The sequence below is a fragment of the Hyperoodon ampullatus genome (assembly GCF_949752795.1).
Source record: "Hyperoodon ampullatus genome assembly, chromosome: 5".
Classification (NCBI taxonomy): Eukaryota; Metazoa; Chordata; class Mammalia; order Artiodactyla; family Ziphiidae; genus Hyperoodon; species Hyperoodon ampullatus.
The window spans coordinates 52,120,728-52,143,621 of record NC_136918.1 but is presented as its reverse complement, the minus strand read 5'-3'; the positions used below and the strand labels follow the sequence as shown (position 1 = coordinate 52,143,621).

The following is a 22,894-nucleotide window of genomic DNA, read 5'->3' as shown; positions in this document are numbered from 1 at the left end:
CTCAGGACCAGGTGGTGCTGGTACTTTTATCACATCTTTGGCACTGGATGCCTTAGGCACCAATTAACTTAGTGAATATGACTTAGTGAATTTTCCATCCTTTCTGTATGTTTTACTTTTTAAAAAAATTTATTTTATTGTGGTAAGAATACTTAATATGAGATCTACTCTCTTAATTTTTAAAGTGTTTAGTACAGTATTGTTAGCTATAGGCATAATGTTGTACAGCCGATCCCTAGAACTTATTCATCTTGTATAGTTGAAACTTTATACCCATTGATTAGCAATTTCCCATCTCCCCTTCCCTTCAGCCCCTGATAACCACCATTCTACATTATATACACACACACACACACATTATATTGTAATATGTATACATACTACATAACATTATATATATATATGTAATCACATTTTCTTTATCCATTCATCTATTTATCATATAAAAAATGTTTTTTGTTTACTTTTTCTGTTTGAAGATGACAGACTAAATACAATTTGTGGTCTGCCTCTTCAGTCCAAATATTTAGGAAAAATAGGAAAGATTTTTGTTTGTTTATGTTAGTGATTAAATATATAGCACACACTTAAAACAATCCCAGGAGAAGGGAAACATCATAATCTACGGAGGGAAGTAATAAACAAAGAGGAAACAGAACAGGATGCTTCATAGCAGAGTTTGCGGGAGCAACAGGCAGGAGGCAATCTAGGGACAGCAATGACACTGTCTACCTCCAGGTAGGAGCAAGGAGTATGGGACTTTGGGTATAGAGACAAGGCAGTGCTCCTGGAGACTGGTGATGAACTAGAAGTGAAAGGAAACTTCATTCACAGAAGACCAACCATGGAGGTACTTAGCCACGTGGCACATCCACCTTTCCCGTGACCCCACTAACATATATGGAAAACACTGCTATGCAAGTTTGCAGCAAGTCTCAACCCCTCCCTGCAGACAAACTGGGCAAATAGATTCAGAATATAATTTTAAAAAGATAGGTAGGGCTTCCCTGGTGACGCAGTGGTTGAGAGTCCGCCTGCCGATGTTCCTGCAGGGTTCATGCCCCGGTCCGGGAAGATCCCACATGCCGTGGAGTGGCTGGGCCCGTGAGCCATGGCCGCTGAGCCTGTGCATCCGGAGCCTGTGCTCCACAACGGGAGAGGCCACAACAGTGAGAGGCCCACGTACCACAAAAAAAAAAAAAAAAGGGATAGGCAGCCACAAAACACAATAAACTTAATTAATATCCAGAGACATGTAAAGGATACCATTTTAAACATAAAACAAGAACAAATCATTACGAAAAAGAACTAGAAATCTTGGGGAAAAAATCTGTAATTGTTAAAAGTTGATGTAGGTGAGCTATAAGAAATATGTGCTCATTCTAGAAAGCTGAGAAATTACTGAAAGTTATTAAAAAGCTGGAAAGATCACCCATAAATTTACCATTCAAAGATTACTGCTGTTAATGTTTAAGCAAATTTCTTTCTAGTCATTTTCTCTTCACATTTTTACAAAATATCATACTGAGTATATTATGTCTACCTGCTTTTTTTCCCAGAACAGTTTAGGAAAAAGATACTTTAAGGTGCTACTAGATACCTTTCCGACTAATTAATATATATTATCCACTGATTTTTTTTCATACATAGAACATTTTGGAACATTTTATTATAATGCTTTACATTAACAAGGAATCCAAACATAGGGCTTCTGCTCGACTCTTCAGCAATCTGGTGGTTCCTTTATTGTCTTCTTTTTCACATTCAATTTGGTAAAGATGTGAGCACACACTTTCCCTTTAAATGTAGAGTGTTTCTGTCATGCTTAATATTTATGACTCTTATAATTACTCTTATAAAAGATCTGCTATTACTAGAAACTTCAGCTCTTGGGTTAATAATCCTGCATTTTAATGAGCTCTAGGTAATTACACTTTGAAGTCCAAGACTTCTTTTCAAAAATTGTAAATTGAGGTTCTTCTTTTTATAACTATGTAATTTTAATTTCATGTTGAAAAGCAATGAAAATTTGCACATTATAGCACAACTGTAATTTTAGAGGGAAAAATCTAAAATAGTCTACTAAAAATAGACTAGGTAATTTTAATTCAGGTCACTTCTACACAAGGGTAGTCAAAATAAACTAAGAAAAAATTTTCTTCAGAAGGTAGAGAATTAATCTACTACTCACCATGAGAAAATAGCATGCAGACAGGAAGACCTGTGAAACAAGTTGGTTTTCTGCTTTATGACAATGATCTTGTCAATGCCAAGTCTCACTAATGTTAAATGGAAAATAGATATTTCAGTTGCTAGCTTTTCTCTAATCAGGTACTGCAGCCACCTGGACCCTACCAGAACCATAAGAATTTGGTGTCATAAAGAAGATACATTCTAACTTTCCCACATTAAGCTAATTCTGTGTTGCCAGTTGAGCTCCCTTATGACAGGGGTCTCTACCTTCTCCCTCCAAAACCCCACTGTATTTTCCTGAATCTCAAGATTTAGTACTAGGTAGTTTCTAGGTATTGTGATCATGATGCCAAATTTAAATTTTTTGCCCTATTTTGAGGGCAAGAGAGTTGAATGCTTTCATGCTTCCCTTCCTCAAGTGTCCAAGCACCTCTCCTTGGAATGAGTAAAATGCTGGAGAGAGGGAGCCTTGAGATGAACCCAGTGCGCCTGGGATGGTTATGCCCTGTAGTGTTACCTCCTTACATTAGATATGAGATTATAAACAACTTGAAGCAGGAACTCAGGCTTAGAGATCTTCCCTCTCCCTCTTAGCTCTCATCACAATATCTTGTGCCTAATATGGTGGATAAAAGCAGCTTGTAAAATGTAAATTTTATGGGCTAGACTTGTGCCTCTGTAATTTGATTATCTGACCTTAATTTATTTCACTTCTCCAAGCCTCACTTTTCATCTCTAAAATAGGGATAATAATAGCACCTCCCGATAATTATGTAATAATCCATAGTTATAATTAGAAAAGCAATATAATCTGTGTAAAGTGTTTAGCATAGTGACTCTAAGTGTTTGATAAAAAGTTATTGTTAGTAATAATGGTATTGATTCTGCTTAGAAATACTTGCTGATGTGTTGAAAAATTTATCTTTCTTCAAAGGCTTTATGCTCCTTTATGTTGAATGTGCATTTGAAATAATCAGAAGTTATCTTTTGGTTAGATATTTTTGTTGGCATATTTTCCATATGTAAGTATAGGAAAGATTAGTTGTCACATAAGAAATATTTATGGAAGTCCATTCTTAACCAGCCAGGCAACTGATAGCATTCTCACTAATGCCTATAATATAGGATTGGATGAAGATCAGCTTCATAGTAAAGAGACCTCTATGAGGCAGCTTAACTCTCTAGACAGTTTGCCAAATAAATATCACTTTTTTGAGGGCAAATTTGAAAAGACATTCATATTTTGTTATCCTCTACTGAAAACATATGCTTCATTTCCTTGAGCTACCTCACTATCAGTTCACAGATTATTTACCTTTTTAAAGAGTTTTTGTTGGGGGGAGGGATTTATTTCACAGAGAAATTAACTAAAGCAAAAAATTCAGTTTCAGCAGTACTGACTTTATAAATTGGCCTTTTGAAGAAAACTAATCTCTCTAGTTATGTTGAATATTTACGAGACCGTGAACAAGGTGACTATAGCTTTGTGGCTCTCTTATTAAACATTAAGAAAACTAAACTGAACAAAAAATGTAAAAAACAAATTTTATTCTATCCCCTAATCTTTCTGATGCATTTCTAGTCTGAATCAGACTGGATAAGCACATTACACGTATATTTGAGATAGTAGCCTCTTGAATGGGCATTCTTAAGAGGAATATGTTTTAGGTTTTAATGAATAATGAAAAATTTACTAATTCAGGGCCTCCTATTTCTAATTGTTCCTATGTTAATTAAGTCAATTTAAAACATATTCTCATAGCATGCAAGGGAAAGCACAAACATGAAGGTTTATGTAAACTTTAATTAGGCACATGGAAAAACATGTCAACATTTTTAAAAAGGAAATGTACTTAAGGAACAAATACACAATTTCTTAAAAGCTTACTCATGTTGACCCACTAAGCAATGTCAAGTGAAAGTCAAAACTCAAATCACCAGAAAAATGGGTCTGTGCCATTAGAAAATTGGTGCAATCCAAAGTGTCAAGGAAGCAGCTCTGAGCAAAGTCTGTGCTTCAAATGCAATTACACCACAATAATAATAATAATAATTACGTGTTTTTATTATAATGTAACCTGAATTTTTTCAGACCTCATCAGCCTGTGAATGTAGTTACCTTATTAGTCATTATTCAAATTACTCTAGCTCATTGCCTCCATCTGCATAATAGAACTCTCTGAAAAGTCTTCCTCAGTTATTTCCCTAGATGTGCTCATCTCCAAGCTTGCCCTTGCTAAATCCTATATCCTTCTGCTGCTCTACTATTGATGATTCCTTAAGAATCGTAGTATCTTTCACTGTCCCGTGTGCTGCTATCCTCCTGAGTACTGTGGGTGGTTCCACTGTTCTGAGGAATTGAGCCAATGCTCTGCCCAAGGGCTTGCTCTTTCCCAATTGGATTGCTCTCTGTAAGTGGGGGTTCACAGTGGGCTTGATATGGCACAGCTCTTCCATGGGTCTTTATGGCTCTAATGGGATGCAGACACAAGTCTGATCGGGCAGGGCCAGCAGACAATCCCAAGTAACAGATTTGTTCAAATACTATGTCTCATTATGAACTCATCAAGAGGTGTTAATCTCAAGGAGTTGTAAAGATAAAGAAACACGGTAACGAGGAATAAGTAATTTTCCCAGTGTCCCCTAACTAGAGAAGGGGAGAGCCATAATATGAGTTTATGTATATCTGATTCTAAAGATCTTTGATATATGTGAAGTCCTCACAGAAATTACTTTTACCTCTTTCATGTGTACTTGGGGATTGGGTTTTGTCTTCTTTCAGTGTTTGAACTTCTGAGTTCAGCTCTTTATACAAAAATTTATTGCTGTGTGCTCTTGAACAAGTTACTCAAGTGTTCCAAACTTCAGTTTCTTCATCTGGGAAATGGGGATGATTATGACAGAACCTACCTCATAGGGCTGTTGTAGAGATCCAATGAGATAATTCTTATAGACATCACAGTTCTTGCTACATGAAAGTGCTCGGGCTGTGTTAGCTGACATTGGTAGTATTAACAAAATTAAACACTGAGTAGAATGGTACTAAAGCTGTCAAACTGTAAATAACATTTAGCAAAATCAAAGCCATCCTGTAAATCTTTAAAGAAATCTCAGATCTTTAATACCAAACAAATAGTTACCTTTAAAGTTAGTTTCCACACAAAGAAAGCAAGTCTGTACATCTAAAGAGTGGGAATCCTCTTCACAAGTTAGGATTGGGAAAGCAGGTCTGTGACCCTACCTCTAGCAGAGACACTGCTCAAATAGTAGTTCTAAATAGATTGTGAGCCTTGTAGATGAGAAGGTCATGAGCTGAAAGGAAGACTTTGTAGATAACATTTTAGCTAAATGAGGAGAGAATTTTAGCTAAATGAGGAGAATATTGAAATCATATCAAGCATCTTTTCTGATCCCAACACTATGAGATTAGAAATCAATTATAGGGAAAAAAATGTAAAAACATGGAGGCTAAACAATATGTTACTAAATAACCAAGAGATCACTGAAGAAATCAAAGAGGAAATCAAAAAATACCTAACGACAAGTGATAATGAAAACACGATGATCCAAAACCTATGGGATGCAGCAAAAGTAGTTCTAAGAGGGAAGTTTATAGCTATACAAGCCTACCTCAGGAAACAAGAAAAATCTCAAATAAACAATCTAACCTTACACGTAAAGGAACTAGAGAAAGAAGAACAAACAAAACCCACATTTAGCAGAAGGACAAATCATAAAGATCAGAGCAGAAATAAATGAAATAGAAACAGAGAAAACAATAGCAAAGATCAATAAAACTAAAAGTTGTTTTTTTGAGAAGATAAACAAAATTGATAAACCATTAGCCAGACTCATCAAGAAAAAGAGGGAGAGGACTCAAATCAATAAAATTAGAAATGAAAACGGAGAAGTTACAGTAGACACCACAGAAATACAAAACATCCTAAGAGACTACTACAAGCAACTCTATGCCAATAAAATGAACAGCCTGGAAGAAATGGACAAATTCTTAGAGAGGTATAACCTTCCAAGACTGAACCAGGAAGAAATAGAAAATATGAACAGATCAATCACAAGTAATGAAATAGAAACTGTGATTAAAAATCTTCCACCAAAAAAAAAGTCCAGGACCATATGGCTTCACAGGTGAATTCTATCAAACATTTAGAGAAGATCTAACACCCATACTTCTCAAACTCTTCCAAAAATTTACAGAGGAAGGAACACTCCCAAGCTCATTCTATGAGGCCACCATCACCCTGACACAAAAACCAGACAAAGATACTACAAAAAAAAGGAAAATTACAGACCAGTATCACTGATGAATATAGATACAAAAATCCTCAACAAAATGCTAGCAAACAGAATCCAACAACACATTAAAAGAATCAAACACCATGATCCAGTGGGATTTATCCCAGGGATGGAAGGATTCTTCAATAAACCCAAATCAATCAATGTGATACACCATATTAACAAATTGAAGAATAAAAACTATATGATCATCTCAATAGATGCAGAAAAAGCTTTTGACAAAATTCAACACCATCTATGAAAAAACTCTCCAGAAAGTGGGCATAGAGGGAACCTACCTCAACATAATATAGGCCATATACAACAAACCCACAGCAAACATCATTCTGAATGGTGAAAAACTGAAAGCATTTCCTCTAAGATCAGGAACAAGACAAGGATATCCACTCTCACCACTATTATTCAACATAGTTTTGGAAGTCCTAGCCATGGAAATCAGAGAATAAAAAGAAATAAAAGGAATACAAACTGGAAAAGAAAAAGTAAAACTGTCACTGTTTGCAGATGACGTGATACTATACATAGAGAATCCTAAAGATGCCACCAGAAAACTACTAGAGCTAATCAATGAATTTGGTAAAGTTGCAGGATACAAAATTAATGCACAGAAATCTCTTATGATGAAAAATCTGAAAGAGAAATTAAGGAAACACTCCCATTTACCATTGCAACAAAAAGAATAAAATACCTAGGAATAAACCTACCTAGGGAGACAAAAGACCTGTATGCAGAAAACTATAAGACACTGATGAAAGAAATTTAAGATAATACCAACAGATGGAGAGATATACCATGTTCTTGGATTGGAAGCATCAATATTGTGAAAATGACTCTACTACCCAAAGAAATCTACAGATTCAATGCAATCCCTATCAAATTACCAGTGACATTTTTTACAGAACTAGAACAAAAAATCTCAAAATTTGTATGGAGACACAAAAGACCCCGAATAGCCAAAGCAGTCTTGAGGGAAAAAAAACAGAGCTGGAGGAATCAGACTCCCTGACTTCAGACTGTACTATAAAGCTACAGTAATCAAGACCATATGGTAATGGCACAAAAACAGAAATATAGATCCATGGAACAAGATAGAAAGCCCAGAGATAAACCCATGCATGTATGGTCAACTAATGTATGACAAAATAGGAAAGGATATACAATGGAGAAAAGACAGTCTTTTCAATAAGTGGTGCTGGGAAAACTGGATAGCTACATGTAAAAGAATAAAATTAGAACATTCCCTAACACCATATACAAAAATAAACTCAAAATGGATTAGAGACCTAAATGTAAGACCGAATATTATAAAACTCTTAGAGGAAAACATAGGAAGAACACTCTTTGACATAAATCACAGCAAGATCTTTTTTTGATCCACTTCCTAGAGTAATGGAAATAAAAACAAAAATATACAAATGGGACCTAATGAAACTTAAAAGGTTTTGCACAGCAAAGGAAACCATAAACAAGATGAAAAGACAACCCTCAGAATGGGAGAAAATATTTGGAAATGAATCAACAGACAAAGGATTAGTCTCCAAAATATATAAACAGCTTATGCAGCTCAATATTAAAAAACAAAAACCCAATCCAAAAATGGGCAGAAGACCTAAATAGATTTGTCTCCAGAGAAGATATACAGATGGCCAAGAAGCACATGAAAAGCTGCTCAACATCACTAATCATTAGAGAAATGCAAGTCAAAACTACAATGAGGTATCACCTCACACCAGTCAGAATGGGCATCATCAGAAAATCTTCAAACAACAAATGCTGGAGAGGGTGTGGAGAAAAGGGAACCCTCTTACACTCTTGGTCAGAATGTAAATTGATCCAGCCACTATGGAGGACAGTATGGAGGTTCCTTAGAAAACTAAAAATAGAATTACCATATGACCCAGCAGTCCCACTACTGGGCATATACCCAGAGAAAACTATAATTCAAAAAGACACATGCACCCCAATGTTCATTGCAGCACTATCTACAATAACCAGGTCATGGAAACAACCTAAATGCCCATTGACAGATGAATGGATAAAGAAGATGTGGTACATATATACAATGGAATATTACTCAGCCATAAAAAGGAACGAAATTGGGTCATTTGTGGAGACATGGATGTATCTAGAGACTGTCATACAGAGTGAAGTAAGTCAGAAAGAGAAAAACAAATATTGTATATTAATGCATATATGTGGAACCTAGAAAAATGGTACAGATGAACCGGTTTGCAGGGCAGAAATTGAGCCACAGATGTAGAGAACAAACATATGGACACCAAGGGTGGAAAGCAGCAGGGGGTGTGGTGGTGGTGTGATGAAATGGGAGATTGGGATTGACATGTATACACTGATGTGTATAAAATGGATGACTAATAAGAACCTGCTGTATAGAAAAATAAATAAAAAAAAATGATACTTCACACACAGAAAATCAATCTCTCAGCAATGTTTTATAGTTTTCATTTTAGAGATCTTGTTTAAAAAAAAATTGTGCAAAGAACTTGAATAGACATTTCTCTAAAGAAGACCTACAAGTGGCCAATAGGTATATGAAAAGATGCTCAACATCTCTATTCATCAGAGAAATGCAAATCAAAACCACAATGAGATATCACCTCATATCTGCTAGGATGGCTATTACTTAAAAATAATTTTTTTAAAAAAAGAAAAGATAAGTGTTGAGGAGGATGTGGAAAATAGGAAACCCTTGTATACTATTGGTGGGAATGCAAATTGGTGTAGCCACTACAGACAATAGTATGGAGGTTCCTTAAAAAATTAAATATAGAACTACCATATGATTCAGCAATCCCACTTTGTATATATATGCAGAGAAATTGAAATCATGATGTCAAAGACATCTCTGAACTCCCATGTTCATTGCAACATTATTCCCAAAACTTAGACATGGAAGCAAGCTAAATGTCTGTTGATGACTGAATGGATAAAGAAAATGTTTTATATATATATATATATATATATATATATATATATATATATGTATATATATATATATATATATATGAAAAAGAGAGAGAGAAGGGAAATGTAGAGTTATTTTATTAGATGGCAAGCATAATATTTTGGAATAGGGTCATGTCTTAATCATGTTGAGGTTTTTCTGAATCTAATATTGCCTGGCACACAGTAGAAGTTTAGTGTATATTTGGGGGAATATGAAATAACCAACTTTCCATGGCAACACTATGGGTTTATAAAGACCAAATTTTACACTGTAATTATTTTTGCAATGTTTCTTTTTTGTGTCCCAGAGCAAGTTACTTAAAACATAAATTGAGCCCCAAAACAACGGCCAGGTTTGAGGTAGGGAGATTCAAATTGCATGTTGCTAAGAAACATTGTCTGATAATTTGTTTTCTCAATTCAAGGAGCATGGCTTTAACTTACCCTCTTTCTTGGAAATCTTAAATGTTAGGACCCGTTTCCACGCAATTGGCCTGCTGTTTTTCCCTTTCTTAGAATTGAGTATGGTATGTGAAAAGGAAGTGGGAAGAGACCAAGTGCACTGATACAGAAGTTCATGTTGAATATGGGTAGAAATGACATTGGCTAGCCTGGTTTGAAGTTATTTCAAAATCTCTTTCTCTTTATTCAACACATGTTTATTAAGGAGTGAGCTATATATTGGGTGGACCAAAAAGTGTCTTTGGTTTTTTAAGTAAAAATAAAAGACATATTTTTCATTTTCACCAAGAACCTTATTGAACAGCGTATTGTTCCACTACCTTCTGCCATTTTTCAGGCAGCTTCATAATTCCATATTCCCAAAATTTTTAATCTTTTTGAGGAAAGAACTATTTACAGTCTTCAAGGGAATTGAAATTTTTTCCGTTAAGAGAATTTTGTAAAGACTGAAATAAATGGAAATCCAAAGGTGCAATGTCTGATGGATACTGCAGATGAATCAGAACTTCCCAGCCAAGCTGTAACGGTTTTTGCCTGGTCATCAAAGAAATGTGCCGTCTTGCATTATCCTGTTGGAAGATTATGCATTTTCTCTTGACTAATTTTGGATGCTTTCTGTCGAGTGCCGCTTTCAGTTGGTCTAATTGGGAGCAGTACTTGGAATTAATCGTTTGGTTTTTTGGAAGGAGCTCATAATAGAGGACTCCCTTCCAATCCCACCGTATACACAACATCACCTTCTTTGCATAAAGACCGGCCTTGGTTCATTTCTCTTGCCCCACGATCTCTTCTGCTCCACATTGTTGTACAGTATCCACTTTTCATCACCCCTCACAATTTGTTTTAAAAACGGAACGTTTGCATTACATTTCAGTAGAGAATCGTATGTGGAAATGTGGTCAAGGTTTTTTTTGCTTAACTTATGTGGAACCCAAACATCAAAGTAATTCGCATAACCAGTCTGGTGCAAATGACTTTCAGTGTTTGATTTGGATATTTCGAGTATGTTGGCTATCTCCTGCATGGTATAACGTTGATTGTTCTCAATTATTGTTTGGATTTGATAGCTATCAACTTCAACTGGTCTACCTGACTGTGGAGCATTGTCCAGCAAGAAATCCCCAGCACAAAACTTCGCAAACCACTTTTGACGCATCTGATCAGTCACAGCACCTTCTCCATATACTGCACAAATCTTTGGCTTTTCAGCTGCGTTTTTACCTTTCTTGAAATAATAAAGCATAATATGCTAAAAATGCTGCTTTTTTTCTTCCATCTTCAATATTAAAATGGCTACACAAAAATTCACCAATTTTTTTTTTTTTTTTTTTTTGCGGTACGCGGGCCTCTCACTGTTGTGGCCTCTCCCGTTGCGGAGCACAGGCTCCGGACAACAGGCTCAGCGGCCATGGCTCACGGGCCCAGCCACTCCGCGGCATGTGGGATCTTCCCGGACCGGGGCACGAACGCTTGTCCCCTGCATCGGCAGGCGGACCCTCAACCACTGCGCCACCAGGGAAGCCCCGATAAGTCTTTTTTTAAGATGCACTCTGATATGACAGCTCTCACATACAATCTAACAAAATTGTTTTGAAGGAAGTTAAAGACAACTACGTACTGCTAGAACCATCTTACAGAAAAAACCGAACGAACATTTTGGCCAACCCAATATAAGCAAGGTGCTCAGTGCTAGGGTCATAAAAATGAACAAAGGAGGGTTCCACACTCTATGAGAACACAGACCAGTGGAAAAAATCAAGATGAATGATTGAACAGATGATTAGTCAGAGTTCTATTATTTTTCATCAATTAATTTCTATATTAATAATTATTACCATGGTAATAATGGTAAATTTACCATTTACACCGTCAGGGTAAGTATTCTCATTTCATAGCAGTGGAAACCAAGGCTTAGAGAGCATATGTCACCGACCCGGCAAGGGTGGAGTCAGGATTTGGACATATTCTGTGTGACTTCCTAGTCTGTGATCTTTCAAAGAGAGTCCACTACTATCCAAGATGGACTTTAGCCAAACATCTCAGCCCATAACACCAATGTATAACTTTATAAACCATGCCCAAGGTAAAAAACTTCAAAGCTCATTTTCCCTTGCTTTGGTAATTTTAAATTTATACTTTCTTAAACTCCAATAAGTAATTACCAAACACACAGAGGGGAAAAAAAGTCAGATTTGTTTTGTGTTAGCCATGTGTTTCCATTTAACATTTCCATGTGAGGAGGTGATGAGGATGGTTGCGAGCAGCACACATGTGGTGATTTTGCACATAACGTCACGTGCTGAGTCTGTGTTCTGCCGGGGAGCCTCAGCTGCTCTCTGAAGCTGTGCTTCCTGCTTAGCAGAGTCATGCAAAGGCTTTCTTTATGCCAACTCCATCTCCTTGACAATTCGAGTAGGTGGTTGGCTTGGGCTCTATGAGCCTTGTGTTCTGTTCAGTGTTACAAACATGTTTTGGCTCTCTACTGTGTTAAGATACTGGGTTAGGTGCTGGGAGAGCTATGGTTCTTGGTCCCTTGCTGTCCTGTAGCTTTCTTTCTGGTGGGGGGAGACCCTCTGATGACTAAGGGCACAGCTGAAGCTAAGAGAAGTCAGAGGGCAGTCTTATAAGAAAGTGACCTGCAACAGCTCCAGAGGAATATTATTGGCAAAGGGGAGCTGACTTCCTGGTAGAAAAATGAAGAAAAGAAGCTGGACTTATTGACTCTGTTATGCAGGCTTCATTTGCCATTGCACTTCTGTTTACTCCTCAAGACAACAATGTGACAGATGGGCATTTTTAATTTTTTTTAATTAGAAAAGTAATACAAGTATAACTAAAAGTTAAAATCATGTTAGAGCATATACATCTCACCGCACACCTCAGTTTTCCATCCCCAAGAGCAACCAGAGTAAATGGTTTCTTCTATATTTTTCTGGTAACTTCCTAATTAAATATATGTGCATTTCTCTGTGAATACATCCTTTATTTTAATACAAAGGGTAATACACTAAAATACCCTGTTCTGGATCTGACATTTTTCACATATATCCCAAGGTAATTTTCATGACAATAAGTACATATGGCTTCACCTTTTTTATTTTAATCATTACACAGTTTACAATATATGTGTTGGAACTTTGAGGGGATACAGTAAATAGCACCCCTCTTCCCCTGACCCCTGCTCCCACATTCTGAATAATTTGAGAACAAAACGAATGGATGGCACATTGAGGCCACAGATTTAATTTTATTTCAGGTAGAGGCCAGAACCAGAGGCTGGGGTTTTATGTGACTAGTCAAGTAGGCTTGTTAATACTTAACCTGCCTATGTAGAACCCATCTGTGTAGCCTAGCACAGTTCTCCAAATGAAGAGTAAAGCTGATCCAAGACCTACCACTTAGATATGTTATGCCACTTTACCAGGGGTGGAGGGACTGAAGGGTAGGTGAGAGGCCATTGGGGTGCTTAAAAAAATCCCTTTCCATGGAACTCAGGAGTGGGGAGAAGGCACTCCTCTCTGACAGTATGAACAAAATATCCTTAATTGAGCTAGTCCCCTACTGATGGATGTTTCGGTTACTTCCATTCCTGCTATTGGGGGTACATGTTTGTTATTCTCTTTTTATACAAAGGGAAACAGGTTCCAAGAGGTTAAGTGTTCAGGGTGAGAGCTAGTGAGAGACAGAGCCAGAACTCTGATTCATGTCTGATGTCAAGGCCAGGGCTGTTTCCATTTTCCACAGCCCCTACTCCTCACCCAATTACTAACATGTGTATGAAACACCAGTAACAGTCTAGGAGTCCATTTTAGTTAAATCCTATTAGTTCCTCACGTGAGGTGGCTGAGGCAGGAATTATGCTCTCCATTTTATAGAAAAGTAAACTAAGTTTCAGAGAGGTTGTTACTTCCTTATCTAGCACCACTAGTTAATGATGAGGTTTAAGACTCAACCTCCACTTTTCTCACTTCAGATTCTTCTTCTCCACCTTAGGGAGCCTTGAAGCAGGCAGAAAAATATGGAGTGCAGACCAAGAGGAGGGAGTAGTGTTGTCAAAGGCATGTTGGTGGAAAAGGGTGTAAGTATTTGCTCTAAGAATGACAAAGGGTCTCCTTCTAATGTGTAGCATATGCCCTTCCTAGGTATGCCTGTGGGTGGTCTGCGCATCAGAACTACCTAGGAAATGTTTAAAATACAAATTCCTATGCCCCAGTCAGGGAAGAAATCAGGAATCTGCATTTTGACAAAATACCTAGGATATTCTGATGGAAGATAGTCTATGAATCAGGGAAAGGATGCTTTGGGGAACTTTTTAAAGTTTTAAGCTTTTTGGGATACAGTGAATGACTCATAATCAGAATTGTTTCTTGAGGTAGTGTGTTAGTGTGGAAGGAACTAGCTAAACCTACGTTGATTCCTATGGCACCATCATTGGGGAATCAACTGGGGAAAGTGATGAACTCACTTAATCTCAGCCAGCTCCCGTACAGCACAATCTGTTGTGAGGATTAAATGAGATCATATAGAAAAAGCCTGCCCCTCAGATCCTCCATAACTGTTACTTCCTCTCCATTTCTTCTAGTATTTTTTTCAATAATCTTCCCCATCTCCTCTACCTGTGACTTCTCTGAATTCCTTATCTTCCCATTGCTATTGCTTGGGAAGGTCCCTGCTACAGAAAAGAGCACAGATGCCCAACAGGGCGAGGCTTGCCTTAATCAGGCTGCTGCATTGATGGGCCTTGTTACTCGACTTGTTCTATTAGATCCCCGGAATGGAATGAGCAAAGCACAATTACTGTGTCCCTTCTCAGAGGACATGTGCACTGATTCATTAACAAAGTGTTAACATTAAAAAGGTTTGCACTGGAATGGGATTTTTCTTGTATTCCCTAAGTGTCTTGGAAGGAGCTGGGACTGCTGGAGTCAAGCTTCAGAGGTAGGCAGCTCTCTTTTTCCTCTGACACCTCCCTTTTCTCTGTCATGTTTACTCTATGCTACCAGGGCCCACCTGTGCAACTCTCCAGGTGGAGGTCTTTCCTCCCTCTTGCTTTGGCTTCCAGTCTGGCACCTCCTGAGTCCTCTAACCTCAGAGTCCTCCTCTAAGAAGAGTATGGGATTTAAAATAGCCCCCAAAGGGGGTTCATACTAGTAACAGCTGGGTATGCTGATTACACTTGTTTTTTTAAAGGAGGCTTTTCAAGTCCTAAAACAAAATGAAAGAAAAATAGAAAACTTGTGTATCTTAGTTGTTTTAGGATGGCAACAGGGGAGAGGGTGAGGTTCAAAGGAAACCAAGAACTGAGAGATTACATAACCTGCTGACATGCTACAAACATAGTTGTCTTTAACAGGCAGAAAGCCAAGATACATAAATAGAAAGAGACATTCTTATGGAAACAAGGTAAAGAAATATTTAAAATCAAAATTGTACTAGATATATGGTCCTAGAACCAAGTGATGTGAAATTATATTTTCAATTTTGCAAACCTCAATGTGCAATTGACCTGAATTTTTATCTTACAGAAAATAATTCACTCGTCATGAGCAATCATTTTAAAAGAAAAATAGCAAAGAGAAAGTACGCTTATAGAAATTACTTTTTTCTTGTAACAAAACTAATACACATTTGTAGTTGGATATTTAGAAAACATGAAGAAAAGGAGAAAATAAAAAGCACAGAGAAAATAAAAAGTCCCAAGAGATCATCACTGTGTATGCTTTGATGTGTGTATCTATCTACTCATTGAGTAAACCTGGAGGAGCCAGAAATGGAATCAAAATGCACATACTTTTATTTTGCTTAAAGAATATAGCATACAGCAGTACTTCTCAAACTTTAATGTGCATAGGAATCATTTGGGGACTTTGTTAAAATGCAGATTCTGATTCAGTAGGTCTGGGCTGGGGCCTGGAACTCTGCATATCGCCTATCTAACAAGCTCCAGGGAATGCCCCTGCTGCCAGACCAGGGAGCACCCTTTGAAAGGCAGCAGGTGTGTACACCACTCTGTGGCATTACTGATTCCCTACCAACAGATTTTTAATTGATGCAAGTATTCCATTATACCACACATGTAACTCAACAAGCCATATTGTCTAGTTAGGTTTATTCCTTGATTTTTATTATATTATAGAAGGAACTATGATCAACATTCATAAAGAGAAATCTTAACACAACTCCACTGAGATTTCTTTCAGGTAATTTCCTTAAAATGGAAGTACTTCATGACAATTATTCTGAATTTTAAGGCAATTCATACATATCGCCAGCTAGCTGTTAGGGGGGAAAAAAGTAGTTTTGAAAAGTGAGTGTTAACTAATTAGTTATATTACCCTGACCTGAAATATTTTTCAGCTTGTCCCCTTATCCTTTCCCTAGGGAGCAGTCATTCCCATCTCCATGGTAACCCCATCACTTTCTCTTGTATCTTTCTCAGTATTCTATTACTGGTGTTTTCTGACAAGTGTGTCTGCCCCTAGCTGGCCAACACATTAGCCTCAGTGCCGAGCACCATGCTAGACATTCAAGAAACGATAGACGAGTGAACAGTCAAATGAAAGTATATGTCTTTCAATATATAAATACTTGTTAGAGCACTATAATGGGGGCAGTATCAATTCCTTTTCTAACACAATAGATACTTTGATATTAAAACCCAACACATATTAAAACCCAAACATGAGAAATTATTTGCTGCTTTTTATGGAAAATCACCCACAGAGCCTTTGGTGTTAAATGATTTCCTTTTATAAAGCAGCCCATGTCTGTGCATATCTGGTTATAGTTTCAAAGCTGTGTGCACCAAAACCTGTGGGCTATTATCTTACTGAGAGCTTTATTAACAGCATTACGTAGTAACACTCATATAATATTGCTCATGATATAAAAATGCTCATATAATATTTTGCAAATCTATCCCATATGGATTGTGTCCTTATAATTGTTTATCATGGATTTTTTTACATATTTTGATTTTTAAGAATATTGCATTAAATATTACTTACCTTGATTATCAAGGTTTTTTGCACCCCCTTAAATTGTATACCCAAAGTGAGTGCCTCTTTTCCCTCACCCTAGTTCTGGTCCTATAGGTTAACTGTAACTTCTTAAGATTTTGAGTGGGTAAGTGAAGTTTATAACTTAAAATTTGTACACTTTTAAGTAATATCACTCACTCAATATTTGCTTGATTTATCACTTGTCTATTTAATTATTTTTATTCTAAGTGTTCCTATCTAATTGGGCACCTGTTCAAATCACTGTACTTATGGGGTTGGCTGGAATTGGTGCTTGCTTTCTATAGGAAAGAAAAGGGGACATTTTTGAGAGAGAGCTATTCATACTAATACTTACCTTTATCAATTCAGGGTTCTTCCTTTTGTTCAATTACTGACTTATGAAATGTTTTGACTCCTGTTGTGTGTGATAAGAACTGTGATGGGTAAGTGTTATGTACGAAAAAAAAGTAAAACATAACATAAGTAATATTTACCTTCAAGTTGCTCCCCATTTGATAGTGGAGCCAATCACCTTAAGATAAAATTAAATCCAGGGTTTAAATGGGAGCAGGGAGGAAAGGCAGGGACACCTGGAATGCAGGGAAGATGCCTTGGTCATGCCTAAGTTGTCTCTTCCAGAAGAAGTGAGTTTTGTGCTCTGTTACCCTCAAAACTAATTCTCTCTTTCTCTCTCCCCGCCCCCCATTAAGTCTATAGCCATTATCCTGGGAGGACTTTAGATGCTTTGGCCAGTGCTCATTTAATCTAAGTTAAGTTTTACAAAACAAAACCTGGAGTGTATTTGTATGAGCAGGAAGTATGGCGGTATTGAAGCCCATATGGCATCATGCGTACGTTGAGAATCACCATGTCTGCTGAATTATGTTATCAGTGACTTTGAAGTTATCATTGATGAGCAGCAGCTGTTGCCAGGAGTAGTAAATCACATCCCACGATTTTATAAGAAATGGTATTATGGCTTTTCAAAGAACTTAGTTTTAATAGAAGGCACAAGTCATCACCCCCACGTTATTTATAGGAAGGGTATAGATTGATTTATATTATTTATTTTTGGCAATATTAATTTGATTTTAAAATATTTATTGAGTGTTCACTATGTGCCCAAATTCCTATTTTCAAATAGCTTAAAATTCATTTGGGAAAAATACATGTCCACAGCCATCCAGAGTTCAAAGCTCAATGTTTCATGTGGTTTCAAGCAGTTGGGATGGCGAGAGAGGGGGGTTAACAATTAAGTTTAGACTGGTGATGGGGAAGAAAAGAGGACTCTGTAAAGAAGAGGGCATTTGAGTTGGGCTTTGATGACTGTGCAGGTTTGGTTTTGTCTTGTTTTGTTTTAGAAGGTAAAGTAGGGAAAGGAATTCGATGCTAGGAAAATAACATGGGCACAAGAATCATGAAAATAAATGCCAGTTCATGGAACTGAGCAGTATCAATAAATAAGTGTTGCTGTTGATCAGTGCTTCTTAATCCTGGCTGCACAATGGACTCACCTGGGGAGTCTTAAGAATGCTGGTGCCTGAGTTTCACCCCCAAGAGGTCCTGATTGAACTGGTCTTTGGTATGGCTTATGCACTGGGATTTTTAAAAGGTCCTCAAATTATTCTAATATACAACCAAGGTTGAGAACCTCTTCTGTAGAGTAATATATTTAGGATGGTGCTATGAGGCAGAAAAAAAAAAAGAAAATAAATTGTATTTTCTTGGGCTGAAATATCCTGTACTCTAATTCTTACAAAGGAGCACAGAGAATTTAAAAGAATATGCTTATTAAGTCTGTGTGCAAGAAGTTAAGGGTCAGGGATCAAATTTATATTTACAAATGAAAAAATGAGATAGTCAAAGGAGGCTTGTGATTACAGTAACAGGACAAGTCCCTAGAACTCACCATGAGAAAGGACAGGGTTTGAGGTAAGGAGAGAGAAATTTGATTAAAGAAGCAAAGGAATGTTAATGAAATGAGAAGTCAGTTCTTTGGTTTCTCTAATGGCTGTCTTTGGCTTGAATTGTGAATGTATGGAAATTTCACCTAAAACGACTCCTTTTACCCCTTCTTTCCATCAACTACCAGATGTGTGCATGGGATAACTACACAGAAAAACAGTGAATCGTCTTGGTGGGTGGTCTTTTTTCAGAGTGCATGGTGGGGAAGGACTAAGCCTCTGTGATATCCCTCTCACCCCATTACTCTCCAGGATCAAGACTTCCTGGAGTCTTGAACGGGTCCTGCCTCCTCACCATGCAAGTCCTATCCATTCTGCCTCAGAGTAGATCCCACATTCTGTCAAAGGAAACAAAATGAAAACTCTTCCTCCAAAAATTGGATAAATAAAAGTGCCCACAGGGGAATCTTTTTCTCTCAAAAGATAAATACTTCCAAGCCAGTATATCTTAACTTTTTAAACTGTTCTAACACTCAACCATGCTTCAAATCCATTCATTCATACCATGTGCTCCCCATTCCCTGCCCTAGTTACAATTCACCACCCTCGACTGTGGACTTTGTAAGGTCTGGATGGCATCTAGCATAGTGCTGGATATGTATTTATTAAACGTTGATTGAAAATTACCCTACATGCTTCCCAGCACATAGTTCCTATTTTGTTTCCCTTTCTGCCTGTCTTTTCAACATGTGACTTCTGAGTAACACTTTGACATCTGGGCCCCAGGATCCTGTTTCCATAGACTTGTGGCATTTGATTGAAAGATCAAACCTTTTGAACACTTAATTTTCATTAGCTTTCTGCCTTTCCAACATAGTATCCCCTACTTCATTCTGGTTCCCAAAATAAAAGAAAAATTTAGTGTATATATAGGTATATATATATATTTTTTCTGTAGTAAATACCTGAATTCTAATGAGTGAGTTGCCCCTTGCAGGAAATTTATCAGCGTCGACCAGTTGATCTACCTCTGAAACAGTCTATGACAGAACATCACTCAAAAGGGCCATCCTACTTCCACACATAAAGTGGTGGCTTTGCCAATCACAGTAAAATGATACATTGACCATGACACAGAAAGAATGAGCTTGCATCTAGCTTCTCTCTTCTATTCTCACTATTTCTCTTCAGGTCCTACTTAATACCACTGTTCTAAAGAGATCTCTTCCTAATTTCCCTACTTCCTAATGTACCATGTCTTCCCTTGTCTTAAAATATGTAACTGCCAGATAAATTTTTCTTAAACATAGTTATGATAGTCATTTTCTTACTCCAAATATTTCAGTGGCTCTCTATTTATAACTCAAATATGTCTGTCTGACTTGGGTATTTATAGGAATCTCATATCTGAGTCAATTTTCCTACCAGACTCTTATCTCACTGACTTCTACTACATAACGCTCACCCACAGGTGCCTACTTGGTGTACTTTTTGTATAGCACATTCCATCTTGGGTTTGTCCTTGCCACTTCTTTCTTATGAACCATCTTCATTCCCATCAAGAACATTTACCCATCCTTAAGGGTTCAAAATCACCTCTTTCATGAAGCTTTCCCTAATTCCTACAGATGACCATGATTCCTCCCATTCTCTAATCTCTTCATTGAATTTTCTTTATACTTCTCTCAGGTCCCTCAATCTGGCTTATTTTATAAATATCTATAATTATCCTCTAGTGTTTCCTGAATGGTAAGTACCTTGAGGCTCTAGCACTGTGAATTGAACACAGTGGATGTGTCACAAGTATTTAAGATGTTTCATTAAAGTGTAGTAAAAGATTAAGGCTGAGAGGAATGAGATGCATTCTTACATATCTGAAGTATTAAAAAAGGAGGACTGATGGGGAGACACAGGAATTATCTACATAATATTTAGAGGGCTTTTATCTTTATAATTTTGATCTCTAAACTCTCTATTTTGTCCGTGCACCAGTTGTCACCTTTACACCTCTATATACACACTCACTACACACACACATGTGTATAGATGGGACTTTTGTTCAGCATGAAAGATAAGCAGGATTAAATTCGCTATGATTATTCTGAGGTGGGCAAAAAAAAAAATCTAACATCAGTTACATGCAAATAGCATTTAGTGAGGAAGAAAAAAATCATTAACATTTCTGTATAGCAAACTGTTATAATTCCTTTACTGTGTGACAAAACTATGTGCTGAAAAAAATTTTAAATATATGATTGTGTATTTAAGAAGAAAAAAATGTGTTCCAGTTATACCTGGTAGAACATGAAATAAAAAGTAATCTGGACATACTGAAAAAATAAAAAAGATGAAAAAAAGCTTGAACAGCTTCTGTTCTGTACAAGGCAAAACTATGAACATTTGAACATTTAGTGACATCTGGACAAAAAGGGTAAGCTGGAAAAACAATCTGTCTTTTGTGACACATTTTTGAGATGGATCCAAGGAGCAACTTTTAGGGACAGAATAGCAAATGAGTGTTTTATGTTGGACAGAGTATTTTATTCCTCCTTTTGCAGAGCTACAACTCAGTAACTACATCCCCTGTAATTACTGGTACTTAACTCTCAGCAATACTCCACAGGTTGAGTGACATGGCTCATCTGGAAACTTCCCCTTGATGACTACCATTGCTGCTGCTGTTTGTGTTGCTTTTAATGTTAGTTCTAGTAAAAGTCAAGTGTCTTCGATGTATAATGTTAACAACTGAAAATGCTATTTCTAACGTCTGCACGAAAGAGTGAAAAGAGCTAAAGGGGCTTCCTTTCAGTTATCCCAGGTATGTCAGTGATTCACCTTTGCAGCTTTTTGTTATTGATAAAAACAAAAACAAACTAAATACTGAATTCACTATAAAAACTAAAAGTTCTTGATGCTGGGACCAGGTATTAAGCTGCCTAATGAGACCAGGAGAGAACGAAGAATAAACCAAGATTGAATTTATAAGGTGATTTTACTTTTTTAATCACCAGCACATTAGCCTATACAGATCTTCCTCGTCTTACGACGGGGTTACATCCTGATAAACCCATTGTAAGGAGAAACTATCTAAGGACAAAAAAGCATTTAATATACCTAAACTGCTGAACGCCACAGCTTAGGCTAGTCTACCTTAAACATACTTAGAACACTTATATTAGCCTACAGTTGGGCAAAATTATCTATCACAAAGCCTGTTTTATAGTAAAGCGTCATAAAATTTATTGAATACTGTACTGAATGTGATAAACAAACTAGTTGTATGGGTACAGAATGGTGGTAAGTGTATCAGTTGTTTCCCCTCATGGTCGTTCGCTGACTGGGAGCTGCAGCTTGCTGTCCTGCCCAGCATCACAAAAGAGGATATTTCCGTACATATATCACTAGCCTGGGAAAAAGATCAAAATTCAAATTCAAATGACTGTTTCTACTGAATGGGTATTGCTTTCACACCATCATAAAATCGAAAAATTGTAAGTCAAACCATCCTAAGTCGGGGAGCGGCTGTACCTACTTTGAAGCTGTATGCCCTCCTCATTGGCACTCCTCTGCATTGACTCAAGTCCTTCGATGGTGAGAATGACTACCACAGCCTCTGCATACATCCCTGCCTCTCGCCTCACCCTCCTCAAACCCACCCTCTACTTTGCTGCCATAGATGCCTCAAAAAGTAGGTTGAGTCATGTCATCTGTTGAAATTCTTCTGAAGCTTTCTCCTCATCAGGCCATACAGGCCTATGAAGGTCTGACCCTGCCTTAGCTCTCACGGCTTCCCCTCCTGCTGCCCTGGCACCAGCTATAGTCACCCTGGACAGTGTCCCCCTAACCTGCAATACTCTCTTTGGCTTTTATGTCCTCTCCTGAATGTTCTTCCCCTTCCCCTTGCTTCCAGCCTGCTTCCTACTCAACCACTCAGTCTCAGGTCATCAATTACCTTTTCAGAGTTACCGCCTTGCTCTCCAACATGTATCCACAGCGTCTTGTGATTCTTCCCTCATACTTCGTACCACGTCATCATGGCACACTCCTTGTCTC

General features: G+C 37.4%; 1 long non-coding RNA gene across 1 annotated transcript in view; it reads left to right on the top strand.

The window, feature by feature from the left end:
- LOC307054104 overlaps nt 1-22,894 on the top strand; it is a 142,759-nt gene that overhangs the window by 21,122 nt on the left and 98,743 nt on the right. The window contains exon 3 of the long non-coding RNA XR_013810928.1: nt 13,930-14,014. This is a non-coding gene — a long non-coding RNA (uncharacterized lncRNA). The remainder of the gene's footprint in view (nt 1-13,929; nt 14,015-22,894) is intronic.